Below are 15,846 nucleotides of genomic sequence, written 5' to 3'. Positions count from 1 at the left end.
CTAGTTCCTCTCTGTACCAGTGTGATGTAGTCTGATTTCTAAGAAAACTCTCAGATCAAGGCTTTTGCAGTTGTAAGCAGTTCTGTCCGCTGCTGTTGAGTCAGCGCCAACTCACGGTGGCACATGTTGACAAAGTTGCCCCAGGCCTGTGCCATGTTTGCAGTGGTTGGTCTGCTCAAGGCCATTCTTGCAGCCATTCTGTGTGTTGACCACCTTCCGACCTCGGGGTTCCTCTCCCAGCATGCTACTGAGCAAGATTCTGTTGAGATATGTAGGGGCTTTTTTCGCTGACTGGTTATTGAAAATAGACCAGCCAGGCCTTTCTTCCTAGTCCCTCTGAGTCCAGCCGCATAACAGAAACCTGTCCACCGTGGATGACTCTGCTTGCTTATATTTGAGAGGCAGCAGACATAGCCTTCAGCGGCAGCACTGTGCAAGCCACCCCGGCATAGCAAACTAATAACCAAGGAGGAACCATTGTCTTGGTGCATTTGGCTGTAGGCCTTCTGTCCAAATAAAAAGAAATATGAAATAAGTGATGAGGGAAGCTGGGAGAGGCTTGGCGGGCTAGATATGCCCACAGGAGTGATATCAGAGGCAGTGGGGAGGGAGCAGCTGGCAGCTCTGGACCGAGATTGAACCAGGAAAGTTTGGATGAGCCATAAGTAGATTGGGCCAAACCTTTGTGGGGAAACCGAGCCACTCAGATGGGCCTTCTATCTGCGCTGAGACCCACTTCTTTATTGAAACCCTCTTTGCAGTGGATTGTCTGGGAGGGACTGTGATAAAAGAGCTGACAGGTACACAGGGCAGGTGCAGGGGCCCCGGTCAGCCGCCCAGGGAAACATCAACTGCTCTTTTCTCCCGCCAAATGTTCTGGAAAGACCTTTGGAGCAGGAGAGCCTCCTGGAGGCCAGGGCAGGCAGGTGGCAGTCGCATGTAGCTGGGAGGGGGTGAAAGGTTACGTGCCCCCTGATTAGCTCTGACATCTGGACGATTCACGTTCTGTGCAGGTGTCAGGCTTTGGACTCGTGGAACAGCTGCAATGGAATTTATCTTGGAAACACTGTAGGAAAACAGCCGTGGGGTTTATGTAGAAGTGGTCTCTATAAGCCGATTGCTCCGGGGAGTCCATTGGGCAGAAAGTGCCCTTTAAAAGGAATGATTATTACTGAGAGAAGACGTTCACCTTCTCCAGCTACTGGCCATGACCCTCTTGCCTGCCCCTCCTTCATACTCTAGTAGCTTGCATGTTAGTGTGCTCAACTAGAAGTTGTGCCACCCGTGTTTCAGATACCAAAAGGGTCACTCCAGACTAGGTGGAAAGGCCAGGCGATCAGATGAACCAGCAGCCTATTGAACTATTTGCTCCCTTTGGACCCATCATCGGAAGCAACCAGTCACTGGAGGGGGGCATGCTTGGTGAAGCAGAGGGAAGGAGGGCCCCTCTTTGAGATGCAGTTGGCGCAGTCACGACAACAATGAGCCGGGGCGTGCTGGTGACAGGGAGAATGACACAGGGCTGGGCAGGGCTTCATTCTGCTGTATGTGCACCAGGTCCCCGCGAGTGGGTGTCTGCCCAGGGGTACTGAGCACCACACAACAGGAAGCTCCCAGCAAGACAATCTATCTCTTCTAACCGTCTAGCTGTTAGCGCATGCTTCATAAAGTGGCCTCGGACCAAGTGTAGGAATAGTAAACAACTGTTTAGCTGCAAAGGCGCATGAAGACCTGTGCAGCCCCACATTTTCTTCACTGACTTCAAAGGCGAGGAGGTAGGTCTGCAAGCTTTTTCGTGTTGTTGGTTTTATATATTGGCCTCAGAGAGACAATAGGGAGTTTATTTTCAAAACACAATCGTGTGTGTGTGGTGTTTGTACTTATATGAATACATACCAAGCCAGACCACACTCGCTGCTGTCATAGTGGCCCTACTGGGCAACGTGGAATGGCCCCTGTGCGTGTCCCAAGGTGTAACTCTTCATAGGAGCAGAAAGCCCATCTGTCCCTCCATGAAGACATAGTTGGGGCTATCTTCGTGTAGGAGGACATTTCTTCAAGTTAGAAGACCTTCGAGATTTGGATAGTCTTGTCCAGTGTACACATTCTACAGATTCAAAAAGGGAGACCCAAAAGATTTGCTTAAAGTAGGCCAGGTTTTGAGATTAAATGCCACCACTGGTTATTCCACATGTATGTATGAGCACATGGATGTTTTAAAGCCAGACTTCACCTTCTTGTTATTTATTACAAAGCATTCTTATGGGGAAGATATGAGTAAATGCAACAAAACATGTCAATTCAACATCTTACATGTCTACATGCATTCTGTTCTGCGAACGATGGCTGTGAATCTTTGATTCTACCATCAATATCAAGGTCTCACGTGATCAGATAAGAATAACCAGGGGTGGGAGGAGATATAGCCAGCTGACTGTGAATTTCACCATGACTGTGACACTGCCGCAGGGAAGCTTTGCCTTACCTCACGTTAGCCATGGGTGGCTACGGGAAGAGATGAGAACTGTCAACCTGCCTTCTCTGTCCCATCTCTCTCTTGGTTTCTTTTTTGTCCACTGCAGTGATTTTCAGGTTAGAAACTGACTGAGAGAGGTCCCTCACCCCCATTCTCATCACAGGGAGCAAACCATTGTTTCTTCCTTCAGCATCCTTTCAGCAATGATCTGTGGTACATAAGGTCACCATGCATCTGCACTGACTCGAGAGCCCCTACCAACAATGGCATAAGCCACAGTCTTGCCAAGTCCTGGTTGGAGAACTGTGAATGAAGCGTGGTCCTCAGTGAGTCAATGAAGCACACCGTGACCCAAGGAGCTCCAGCCAATGGGCACAGGACAGGCCTGTAATGAGTGAGGTGTGGACACTCCAAAAACCCACTGCCATCAAGTCAATTCGGACTCAGAGACCCCTGTATAGATCTTCCAAGAATGGATCTTTATGGGAACAGACAGCGTACTCTTTCTCTTGAGGAGCTGCTGGTGGGTTTGAACCACTTGCGGTTAGCAGCCCAATCACCTAACCCATCTAACCCTCAGGAAGACTAGGAACTGAGAGAGGATGGGTCCAGGGGGGTGGGACTTCCAGGGTGCCAGAAGAGTGGGTATTCTGTCATTGGTGCAGAAGCAAGGGCACAGAATCGGGCAGAATAAGGTTTGGTGGGCACAGAGGCAGAGCAGCTTGCAGGCTCTGAAAGGCCAGGTGCCACCTGTTCAGGTGTGTGGACTTTGGGTAATGGGCAAGTGCAGTGAGGCATCAGGAGGGGCGGTGGAGGAGGTGGCTGGAGGCCTGGCTGAGGATCTTAGAGTAGGAGAGTTGTAGTGTGGTAGTGGCATGATGGCTGGCCTTCCAAAGAGAATGCATCCATGCCCTAGCCCTTAAAAAATGAAAACCCATGGCCATCGGGTGTATTCTGACTCCTAGCAACCCTGTAAGCAGGTGGCCGCATACAGTTTCCACTGAAGCAGATTGCCTGGACTTTCTTCTGCAGAGCGGCTGGGGGCTTCAGAGCCCCAGCCCTTCACTCAGCAGTGGAGTGCTTCGCCACTGCCCCGCCAGGGTTCCTTGTTCCCAAATCCACTGCCATTGAGTTCATCCCTACTCCGAGTGACTCTAGAGAGCGCAGACGAGACTGTCGAGCTCTCTGGGGACCGACAGCCTCCTCTTCTCCCCCAGGATCCGCTGGTGAGTTTAAGCAGCAGCCAGTGTCTAAGCCACAGTGCCACCAGGGCGCCTGTAAATATGACCTGATTTGGAAAAGGGGGCTTTTCAGATCTTAAATTAAGGATCTGAGATGAGGTCATCTTGGATCAGAGTAGGCCCCAAATCCAGTGACAGGCCCGATCAGAGAATATAAGGCGACTCAGCCACAGTCCCTGCTCTGGAGTTGACCCCATGGGACAGGACAGGATTGCTCTCCAGGACTGCCCATCTCTACAGCAGCTGCCACCCCCATTTTTCTCAGAACAGCTGGGGGGGTTGAATCTCCAACCAACCTTGTGGTTAGCAGCCTGATGCTGAACCCACAGTGCCACCGGGGCTGCTTACAGAACCATTAGCTACGGTTACTGTTGGCATTGTGAGGAAAGACCTGGCCATCTGCTCCTACAGAGATGACCAAGATTACAGCCTGGGACACACGGTGAGGGCAGCTCCACCCCGGCCTGTAGGGTCACTATGATGTGCTATTGACTCAAGGACACAACAACATCATCACCAACAGTAAATAATAACTGTCATTGTCATTATCATTGCCATCGTCAAGAAAAGCGGATGGCATTGGGAAGAGAGGAGCCAAGGGTGAGTCTTGTCCAGCAATGGCACACACGCATGGAGGAGCATGGCATGGTGGACAGAGCGGGCACACTCAGCAGTTGGGGAGGGACAGCTTTGAAGGGATTCTAAGCAGTAAGCCCAAGTGACCTCAGATGAGCTGTGACGGGGACTAGATGAAGCTGGAAAAAATAAAACCCCCAAAAGCCAGAAGCAGAAGGAACAGAGGACTTTGACTTGAGCGTGCTGATTTTCACTGGAGACAGATCCCCGCCTGCTGGTCGTGTAGGATGACCTATTGAAGCCATACTATTGACAATTGAAGCCGGGGTCTAGGCTACGGGCGGTGGGCACCCCTTGTCGCTGTTTAAGGCCTTCTAAATGGGCAGGAGCCAGGCTGGCTTGCAATGAGTGGGGACTCAAGAGCCAGCACAAAGCTTGAGCTGCCCGTTAAGCCTCGCCTGGCTGAGAGGGCAGTTCGTATTGTTTTCCCAAAGGCAGGATGACGAGATTTTGACCCATGAACTTTGGACCTGTTACCAGTGGGGCGCAGTCTCTGGAGAAGGACGTTATGCTGGCCACAGTTGAGGGACAGTGAAACGCAGGAAAGCCCCCGTGGAGATAGATGCACACACTGGCTGCAGCACTGGGCTCAAACACGGCAGTGGTGAGGATGGCGCAGGGCTGGGCAGGGTTTTGTTCTGTCGCACACAGGGTTACAATCAGTCGGAACCAACTTGACCCCGCCTAACCTCCACCACAGCACAGCAGTAGGGAGAGAGAGGGGCCCCACTCGGAATAACAGATAGGACACGATAAAGGATCCAGAGAGAGCCAAGAGATGCCCAGAGTCCCACGTGGAATCCTCCCTGGACCGAGGCGTACCACGTCAGAGTTCCCGCTGGGGAAGAGCAGCCCCCTGGGTCTTGCTTTGACTCAAGTTGATTCCCTGCACAATAGAAATCAAGAACCAGGCACCGGGTAGTAGCATCCTTTCCTTGCTTGTCTAATGCACAAACCCAGGATACGGTCAGAGTAGCGCTGGGGGTGGGAGGGCCGTCAGTTGCCTCCTTTAACTTGGGCTCCATGCAGTGCACTGGCTTGTCCAAGATCCCAACTGTGGAACACAGCCCTCCCCAGGCAACTTCTGGGCGGTGTCTATAATGCTGCTCCGACGTGGCCACCCAGTGGTGGGCGGCTGACAGGAGCCTCTCTGGCTCTGTGTGGTCCCTTGGAGGAGAAGAGCTGTCGTCTGCTATTTTCTGTTTCAGGAACGTCGTTAACGTAAATATTCAAGGAGAGTGCTAAAGCCCCGTCAGTGCGTGTCGGCCAAATCGTGCTGGGAGCCATCCGAAGCTCCTTGCGGAGCTAGGTTGTTTTTGTTTCCTTTTGTCTTGTTTGTTCGTTTCCCTTTCAGAGTTTGAATTGAGAACGGGCAACACGGTCGTTTAATATTAGTCCAGGGACCGTGGCTCCTCACCTGTTCTTGAATGAATGTGGGGCACAGGAGGGAAGCGAATCCGGTTGTAAAGCCTGGGAGCTCAGGAGGAGCAGAGCATAGGCTGCCATTGCCGACCATTTGATTAGAGTCGGGGTAGCTTGGTGACCCAAGCCTCACCTTCCACATGGGAAATCCACGTTTGAACCCAGCTACTGCGCCTCGTGTGCAGCTACCGCCTGCCTGCCGGTGAAGACTTGCATGTTGCTATGCTGCGGAGTGGGGTTTCAGCAGGGCTTCCAGACGGAGATGGGCAGGAAGAAAGGGCTTGTAAGAGAATGGGAAGAGCATAGCCTGGGCAGTGTTGTTTGTTGGCATGGGGTTCTGTGACCCAGGCTGACTCAGAGCAGCTAACCACCACCACAGTTCAGGCGGTGGACCCTGAAGCTTAGTGCCCTTTTGGCACTTGAGCATCTGACTTGGGTGGGCCTTATTGGGGAAGGCTTGTAGCTTCTGGTCCGTTTCATGCTGTGATCTTTCCGATGGCTTATACCGCACAGGGAGTATGGCATCTGCCACATCCCGCACCTGCTTGGATGTGATATGAGCATGTGGGCAGGTAGGCAGCTGGCGCTTCAACAATGCAGATTCCATCCTTGGAATGGTTAATGGCACTCAGGCTGCTCCCTGGGAGCACACCTGCCCTGGGTCCAGGGAGAGAGCACATGAGTCAGGAATGACCAAGGCCAGATCCAAAATAGCATCAGAGGGTTGCCCGGCTGCTGTCCTCTGTCCTCCCTGTGCTCGGTAGAGTAGCTCTGCTTCGAAGGAAAAGGCAGGACCCCTGGCTTCTTCCTGTGTGTATACTCATGTAAGTGGGTTAGCCAGCCTGTCTGTTGGGATGAAAGAGAAGAGATTGTGTGTACCTCCTTCGATGTAAGGGGATGCAGTCAGTGACATGTGAGTTCTCCCTCTTACCTCTTGGATGCTGCTCAGTGCCTGAAAAACTTTAAAAAGCAACAAGACCTGCTGCCACCGAGGGGTCCCTGGCTCACGGTGACCCCGATGCATCCAGTAGAATTCTGCTCCCCAGGGTGCTCAGGGTGAATTCTTTGGGAGCAGGTCACTAACCAGTCTTTTCTTCCGAGGCACCTCTGTGGGAGCTCAAGCCACCCACCTGGCGGTCTGTGATGAGTAGGCATGGGCCCCCCACCTCTGTGTGCATGTTGCTGTAGTCACTACTACCAAGTCCATTCTGAGTCACGGCCGCCCGCTGTACCGCAGAATGAGATACCGGCCTCACGGCCACCGCTATAGTCCAACCAGACCTTGCGGTGGGCAGCCCCAGTGTAGGCGCTGTGCCGCGGTGGCTCCTCCAGCCATCGCTGTAGCGCGGTTCGAAGTACTTGGTGCTGGGAGGATGGGAGCATCCTCTTAGAGGTAGGCACAGAAATGACAGCTAGGCTATAGAGGAGGTGGAGCGGACCGGGGTGGGGGTGCAGCTGGAGGGGGGAGGCCTGGGGGTGGCAGAAGAAAGGCCAGCCAGGGGTGCTGACTGAATGTAGGGAGCCCAGGGGACCAGGGTGAAAGAAGTAAGTAAGAAGAGGCTCTTAGGGAAAAGAGGATGAAAACTCCCCCTTGAGCCGTGGTCCCGTGACCACGAACGTCCACTCGCTGGTGCCCGGAGAGAGTGCATGGGGACACTTGCTGCTCCGCCTCTTCCCAAATTGACCTCCAGAGTGAAGCATCTGTGACACATCCAGTAGTAGGATATCCAGCCTGAGAAATTGATCACGGCTTCTCCTGAAGCTGGGAGGACCTTCTGCTTCAAACGGAGAGGATGGCCGGCATGCCGTGATGTGTTCCTTGCATGGTTTGGGGGCAAATCATTAGAATGCGTGCATTTTATGAAGGGCTGTCTGCGGAAGGATCCTGGGTGGGGTAGTGGCTATGCATTGGGCTGCGGTCTGCAGGGTCAGCGGTTTGAAACCACCAGCCCATCCACTGGAGAAAGACGAGGCTTTCTGCTCCCATTAAGAGTTACAGTCATGAACATAATAATAATAATACCATATGATTTATCAAGGGCTCATGAGGGTGGAAAGGTGGGGTAGAGAGGGAATAATGAGGAGCTGATACCAAGGGCTCAAGTAGAAAGAAAATGTTTTGAAAATGATCATGGCAGCACATGTACAAGTGTGCTTGATAAAATTGATGTGTGGATTGTTATAAGAGCTGTAAGAGCCCTCGATAAATTATTTCAAAAAATTTAAAACAGAGTTATGGTCTCAGAAACTCACGGAGGCAGTTCTATCCTGTCCAGCAGGGTTGCCGTGAGTCACCATTGCCTCAACGCCATTGAGTTTGGTTTGGCTGGAGTTTCCTGGGACTTAGACACCCTAAAATGTATTTCAAGGTCATTTTGAGGTTAAACTCAGTTTTCCAGACATGGCACCTGTTACTCTTGCTTATTCAAAGGCCTCTAATGACAAAATTAACTGTGTTGTGTTGTTTTTATTTTTTCCATATTGGGGTTTATCTCTGATGTATTTTGTCTTTGGAAGTAGCCCTCTCGTATTTCTGTTATATATTTTTCTATTTTTCAGTATATGAAACCCAGGATTGATGAGCCTATAGAAACAACCAGTAGAATAAGGTTTCCTGAGGGAAAAAGTGGAGGGAGGGGTAAAGAGGAACTGAGATCAGGGAGTTCAAGGAGGAAGAGAATGTTTGGAAACTGATGGTGACAGCAATTGCACAATACTGCTGGATGGGAGTGAGCTGTGGCATGATATTGGGTCAGGCCAGGTTGAGTAGAGAAACAAATTCAGGGGCACTCATGTGTGTACAAGAAAGAGCTTTATATTAGAGAGTCATTGTACATTAAGAAAACATCCCAGCCCAGTCCAGATCAAGTCCATAAGTCTGATATTAGCCCATAAGTCTGATACTAGTTCATAAATCCCTCTTCAGACTCATGCAGTCACACACAATGATGCAGAATGCAGGAAGATTGCAGGCTGGTGGGTGCAAAGTCTTGTGGCTCCAATGGCAGTGGACACATGGCTGCCAGTGGGCTCTGGCTCCCATCAGGGTGGCTCCATGTGGCTCGTCAACAGGAAAGCGAAGAGAGAGAAAGAAGGAGAGAGGAGCCCACCTCCAGGGAGAAAATAAGAAGTTCCCAGAACCCTCATGAGAAGGCCACACCCACAGGGAGGTATCATCAGGCTGTGACCTGATTGACAGGCTAATCTTCACCCCTATACTTATTTATCAAGTTGATGTGAAACTAAGTAACTATCACAGAAATGATATCTGTATTAGCTCCCAATAAAATAGTTTTAAAAGAAAAATCCCACAAACTTTTAAATAAAGAATTGTTACATACCAAAGAAGAAAGATGTTTGATCAGTGGGTGCTAGCTTAGTCCCATCACATGGGAAAATGGAGCCAGTAAATCAGAAGAGATTTGTTGGCATCAAGGAAGAAAACAGGTAGGCTGAAAGTGAAGTGTCACCGGAAGTTGTGAGCACATGGACCGGAGCCCTTTTTGCTTGAGGTTTTGGGGAGAAGAGAAGGAAGGACCTGTTGGGGGGCGGGGGGCAGAGAGAGTCTTCTTTCAGCTCTGAGGCAAACAAAGGAACAGAGGAACAGATGTGGGAACTGGTCCTCCAGACGCAGACATCAGGGCCAAACATCGGGGCATTTTTCAGTGGAGGCTGATGAGATCTGTAGAAACCACTGGGTAGCCTTGCTGGTTCTGTTGACATAATTTAAATAATTGGAAGGATTTTCATGGCTTGAACTGGGTTTATAAGCCCATGAAGAAGACCGATTCTGCTTTTCAATGTGTAAAAATACTGTAGAGATAAAAAAATTGCTTCATGCCTAATGGGCAGATATAAATGAGTGTTATCTGGCATTCACACCTGCACTGAGGCAGGGTGCCAAGGTCACAGTCTGATGAACTGGCCAGCCCATGGGGCATGGTGTGCATTTATGTACATGGCATGCCTATGAGTGTACATGAGGCGTGTACCTTGCATGCGTATATATGTGCACATGGTGTATGTGGTATGTATTTATGTGTACCTGGTTTATACATAATGTACACATGTATATGGCATGTGTTCATACATGGACATATACACGGGCGTGTGGGTATCTGTATACACATGGTGTGTATGTGTGTACACAGTGCATGTACACTTGTGTGCATATTGGCATGCTTGTGTAGATGACCTGTGTGCATAGCATATGTGGGTATATGCGTATACGTGTGTGTGTGTGTGTGTGTGTGTGTGTGCCCTGATTCAGGCAGATGCTGACTGAGTGCTCTCTCAGATGTACACTACAAAAGAGACACAGATGAATTAGTGAGTTTTTCTATTCTCCACTATAAGCTGGAGTGTTTGTATAGAAATCATGAAGCCACTTCCTAAGATCAGAACTCTTGTTTCTGTGTGTTTCGTTTGTGAGTTTTTTTCCTTTCTAGTGGAGACTGGCCTGCTTTTAGGAACAAGCTGCCCTCCTGCCACCTAAGGCCCTTCCCTGTGCTCCTGAGGGCTGCCCTCCGGCATCAAGCACCACGATGGAATTGCAGGCTCCCTGCATCACTGAGGGGCACCTGCCCCCCCTGATTCTAGAGAGTTTGGGGTAGGATTCATAATGAAGCTTTTGAGAGTTGTGCAGTTTTGACCTCCGGTCTCTGGCTCACCCAGACCTGGCTGGCCTGCTGTTTACCTCCCCCTTCTGCAGAAGTGGCTGCTGTTGGGAGGGTTAGGGTCTGGGAGCCACATGTGTCCATTTCCTCCATAAGTGGCCTGGGTGAGCCACAAAGCCCTCCCAGCACAGGCCTCTCCTCTGAAGCATGGTGGTGATACTGCTTTTCTCTTACCGCTCTGGGCATCACCAAGGGAGACGAAATCAGTACCTGCTTGGTAGACATGGTTAATATACTCAGCCATCAACTGAAAGTTTGGAGGGCCTTGGAAGAAAGGCCTGGTCATCTCCTTCCTAAAATTCAGCCATTGAAAACCCTACAAGCACAGCTGTGCAGTGCCCTGATCCATCCGCGGTCACCAGGAATCAGACGACTCGGCAGCAAGTGGCCGAGACTAACATGTCGTTGCTGTTAGGTGTCTGTGAGGCAGGCCCAGCTCACAGTGACCTTATGTAGGCTGGAATGGCACACACAGCCCGGTCCTGTGCCGTCCTCGCCACCTCTGCTATGCTGGAGCTCACTGATACAGCTTCTGTGGTCACCCTTCTCATCAATGGCTTCTCTCCTTTCCGCCAGCTCTTTGTTACCCAGCACCATGTGCTTCCCACGGACGGGTCTCTCCTGGTAACACGTCCAAAGTCCGTGTGATGGCGTCTCGCCACCCTGACATCTAAGGAGTATCCAGGTTGTACTTCCATCGAGGCAGATTGATTTGTTCTGTTTGCACGTGGTATAATCGATATGCCTTACCAACACCACAGGTCAAAAGCAGCGGTTCTTTGCTGTCCGTCCTCCCTCGCTGCCCAGCTCTTGCATGCATGTGGAAATGCCCGGTCTCTGGCACCGAAGGCTAGCTTGTGTAGCTGCTTTGTTTCCGGGACCCCCGTTCTAATCACCAGTTGCAATCGAGGCATCCTGACTGCATGTTTGATCAACTTCAGACTCTAGACGTGGATGAGAGTCTTCGATTGCTGAACCTTTGGCAGCAGGGGTGGGTGCCTGCCTTTGACTTCAGGGTCACATTGACTCATCTTCCTTGTTGGCGTACGGATAGTGTCCTGTCGCTGACAGCTCTGTGCTTCAGGAGAGATCTTGACATATTCTTTTTGACAGTGAGTGTGACACTGTTCGTCTCTGTGCCTGCTTGATTAAAAATCTGTCCGACCCTCAGGTTCCACAGGGGCAAGGCGAGACCATCTTAGTCCTCTCATGCCTAGGATATCCATCATCACACATCCCGTCTCATTTTTGACAACTTCCAATTTCGCTGGAGTCATACTCCTTGCATTCCACATAGTGATTGTCCAGGGATGCATGCAGCTGTTTCTTCTCATCTCGAACCATGCCACCTCAGCACAGGAAGGTCTTGGAAGCTTTCCTCCATGCGCACCATCCAGGCCGACTCTTCTCCGAGAAGGCACCGCCTTCCGGCTGACGGGGCGTGTCCTCCAGGGCTCGCTCAGACCACGTGCTGTTGCTATTCTGGAAGTGTCCAGTGGCTGATGATTTAAGACCATTGTGGCTGCAACAGTGGGCTCAGGCATGGGAGCGCGAGGGAGGATGGTACAGGACCTCCTGGTGCTGTGTTCTGTTGTGCATGGAGTCTCCTGGGTCAGAGCCGACTTGATGGCACCTAACAACAACGACAGTGACTTAAGAAAGGGCTCGCCAGACCCTCGTTCCGCCCTTCAGTTTGAAAGCTCCATTGAGATCTGTCCACCGGGGTGACCCTGGTGTGATGGAGTACCAGTGGCATAGCGCCCAACATCACAGCAACATGCAAGCCACCCTCACCGTACAGCAAAACGACGGAGGAGCAGAGGGCTGAGCATGGCGCCCCGTGCAGGAAAGAAGTCAACTACATCCTCTGCCACCGGGCAGCGTGGGTTTTCCGGCTGTTGAGCAGGTTGTCCTGAGATGGCCCGGAGGGGTGGTGTGCCGCTCAGAGAGGCTAGTCTGTGTGCATTGTCATCCTCTTGGGCTGGAAGTGTCGCCTGTGCTCTGGCCCCAGCCACACCTGCCCACAGGAGGCCTTGAGTCCCTGAGTCCCCGTGGGTTTTAGCCTCCGAGTGGCTTGAGGCACATGACAAGGGAGTGGTGGCTTCAGGTGGCTGTGGTTCCAGGTGACCTGCATACGTGGGTGATGGGGAATTGCATCATAACCATTGTACCTTCTGTGCTCTCTGACCCACTGACAGTGAAATGGGCAAACATGGGTAGGCGTGGATTGGATGCTGCCCACAGGGCCCCTCCTGAGATGGACTGGGCGGAGCATCTTGGCGCAGTCAGGCATTGAGGGGATCATGAGTGGGCCAACTGCAGATTTGAAGATCATCACAAGGTGAAACATCTGGATCTGAAATGTCCACGTTGGTCTCCACTCCTTGAGCTGCTCCATGCATTCCAGCAACACCTGGCACACAGGAACACCCCCCGCCAAAAGTCCCACACGTGCTAAGCCCACTGCTGGCTGTCCTAATGGTCCCCTTCCCTGTAGTCTTTTGCCTCTACTTACAGGGTGTCGTGTTGTGCCGAGAGGAAGCGCCTCACTTGAGGGGAGAGAAGAGCATCATGGTCAGCGTGGGGTCTGAGTTATCAGTCCTGGTTGCTTCCTGTCGGCCTTGTTAAAGAGGTGGTAGTGGTGTTGGTGGCCATCAAGTTGACCTTGACTTGTGCCAAACCCATGTTCAACAGAATGCAATGCTACTCAGCCCTGTGCCATCCTCCTGATTGCTTGGCCGTGGACCTCACTGGCCCTCTCCTTCCGAAAATCAGCCCGTGAGAATCCCGTGGATCACGCCATGATTTTTTTTACTGGCTGATTTTTGGAAGTCGAAGGTCAGGTGTTTCTTCCTATGCAGTCTTACTGTAGAAGCGCCAACCTGTTCAGCCTCACTGCCACACACAACCCCCATGGACGGGCGGGTGGTAGCTATGCAGGAGGTGCACTGACTGGTTGTCCAGCCGGACTTCCCACATGGAAGATGGGAATTCTGCCATGGAACCACCAGCGCCTCACAGAGGGGTTGGGACATGTGATGAGACACACCGTTGTTGTTGGCAAGGTGTGAGTTGGGAGTGCTGATAGGTCCAGATGGCGGCCAACCCCCTTATTTTGGCCACATCCCCACCTTGCCAGCCATGAACACAATTGTACAGAACCAGAGTGCATTTAAATCAGTGTCAAAAGCACCCCCCCAAAATCAGAACACTCGAGCAGCCCCCCAAGAAATACTACCCCTAGTTCAGAGGAGTCCCCAGCCACCACGGCTGTCGTGAGCTCGTGCAGCAGCTTCAACAGGAAGTATCTCGACTTCATCTCCACCACATGGCAAAGAAAAGGAGGTGTCGATACAATTCCGTTTTCGGTCACGGGAGTCACTGGTGTGTGTGGTGCCAAGGAGAGCCTGCTGGGGTTTGGCCAACACTTACCTGGCCGAACTAGAAGCACCGAGCTCTGGAATTCGGTGGAAATGTTGTACAAGGTTTTACCAGATGGAAAATACATGAAGAGATGTTCATTGAAAAATAATCAATGACGTGTGTTGTTTACCTCAACACAAAACAAAACAAAACAACACAAAACAAAACACATCACTGTCAAGGACTAGGTTCTGACTCACAGCAACCCTGAAGGACAGGGTAGAGCAACCCCTGTGGGCTTCGGAGATGGCAACTCTGCCGGAGCAGAGAGCCTCATCTTTCTCCCTTGGAGCAGCTGGTGGGTGTGAACAACAGACCTCAAGCTCAAAGCTTAACCCACAGTGCCACCAGAGCTCTTTATTTATTACCCAGTCCTTCATACATTTGCTTGGCATTCTGCTTCTTCGTAGCTGTCGTTGATGAGGACCGATGGGACATCCTTTCTTTGAAATGAAAGACCCACTTCTCTGGAGAAGGAAACTGCATGGAGCTCTGCTGAACTTGAGTCTGATCTCCATCACGGAGAGGCTTGCCCACGCTGAGGGCACTTGATGGCTCTGACCCTTATATCAGCAGCCCTGACACATTTCACAAGGAGCCTGGCCATTAGCCTCAGCGGTCATTTGGCTGTCTGGCAAAAGACACTGTGATTCAAATCTAGTGACTTTGGTGCTGACAGGGCCTTAGGAGAGTAGACTTCTTTCATCATGAGACCCAGAGGCTGAGCTGGTAAAACAGCCCGGCCAAGGCCACAACTGGGATTCAGCCCCAGGGCTGCTGCCTCTGACACCCACAGAAAGCACTGAGCTTTCTGCTCCATCAGCTTCTCTCAGAAACTAAGAGGCCAAGAGCACAAATCTAAATCCGCTTCTTTAACCTCATTATTAAGCTTCTACACTGGGGATGTGTCCTACACAGAGAAGGCTTGGTGCCTCTGTGGACCGCCACGCAGGAAAGCTGGAGAACCTCACTGGGCTCCAGAAACTGGTGCAGGAGGGCAGCCCTCCTCAGTTCCAGAGCTACGTGGAGAGGCTTTCTCAAGACAACCTGGCCCAGGGAAGATTGCTCGCTGAGAAAGCTTCACTTTCACATCGTGTTCCTATGGGAGGGAGAGAAATTGATTTTTTGAGAAGGAATGCAAAGGCAACATTGAGCTGTGTGTTAGTCCGGGTAGACTAGAGAAATACACACACACACACACACATATATATATATACATGTATATATATATATATATATGTATATATATATATATATATGAAAGAGGGAGCAATTGAAAATTAAGAACAAACCCCAGCCCAGTCCAGATCAAAACTATAAGTCTGATATTAGCCCATATGTCTGATACCAATCTGTAAAGTCCTCCTCAGACTCATGAAACACATGCAATGATGCCGAATGCAGGATGATCACAGGCCAGTGGGTACAAAGTCTTGTGGATCCAGTGGTGGTAGAGGCATCTCAGCACTGGCAGCGGTCTCCACGTGACTCCTTCAGCTCCAGGGCTCTAGCATAGCTCCATGTGTCTTCTCAACAGGAATGTCTCACAGGGAGCAAGTGTGTGTCCCACCTCCAGTGAGCTAGTTATCTCCTTGGAATTTCCAAATGAGGTCATCAATGTGTGACCTGATGGACAGGCTAAACGCCACCCCTGCGCCTTTAGTTTCAAATTGACAACAGATTATGTAACTACCACAAATTGACTCTGGACTAGGGTGCTGAGCCTGTGTCTGTGGGTTGGGCTGCCTGGGAAGGAGTGTTGGGAAGAGCAGATCTGGCTTCCAAGATGAACTAGCCCCTGCAGGAATGGTGTGCTCAAGGGCAAGAGAGTCTTGGCTAGCTTCATAAGGCAGGGTGAGTAAATGTCTCTTGGTGACTTACTTTCCTTGCCATTACTTGCTGTCAGGTCAGCTCTGACTGTGACATCCCCCTGCCTGTCCCTGCGTCTCATGTCATTCTCATAATCCTGGCA

General features: G+C 51.1%; 1 protein-coding gene across 2 annotated transcripts in view; it reads left to right on the top strand.

Annotated features, from left to right (window-relative positions):
- The window catches only part of ABCG1 (ATP binding cassette subfamily G member 1), an 80,475-nt gene that overhangs the window by 26,378 nt on the left and 38,251 nt on the right, over positions 1–15,846 (top strand). The gene's annotated exons all lie outside the window — the stretch shown is intronic.

This window comes from Tenrec ecaudatus, chromosome 2 (genome assembly GCF_050624435.1).
Source record: "Tenrec ecaudatus isolate mTenEca1 chromosome 2, mTenEca1.hap1, whole genome shotgun sequence".
In the NCBI taxonomy this organism is placed as follows: domain Eukaryota; kingdom Metazoa; phylum Chordata; class Mammalia; order Afrosoricida; family Tenrecidae; genus Tenrec; species Tenrec ecaudatus.
This window is presented reverse-complemented; position numbering and strand designations above follow the sequence as displayed.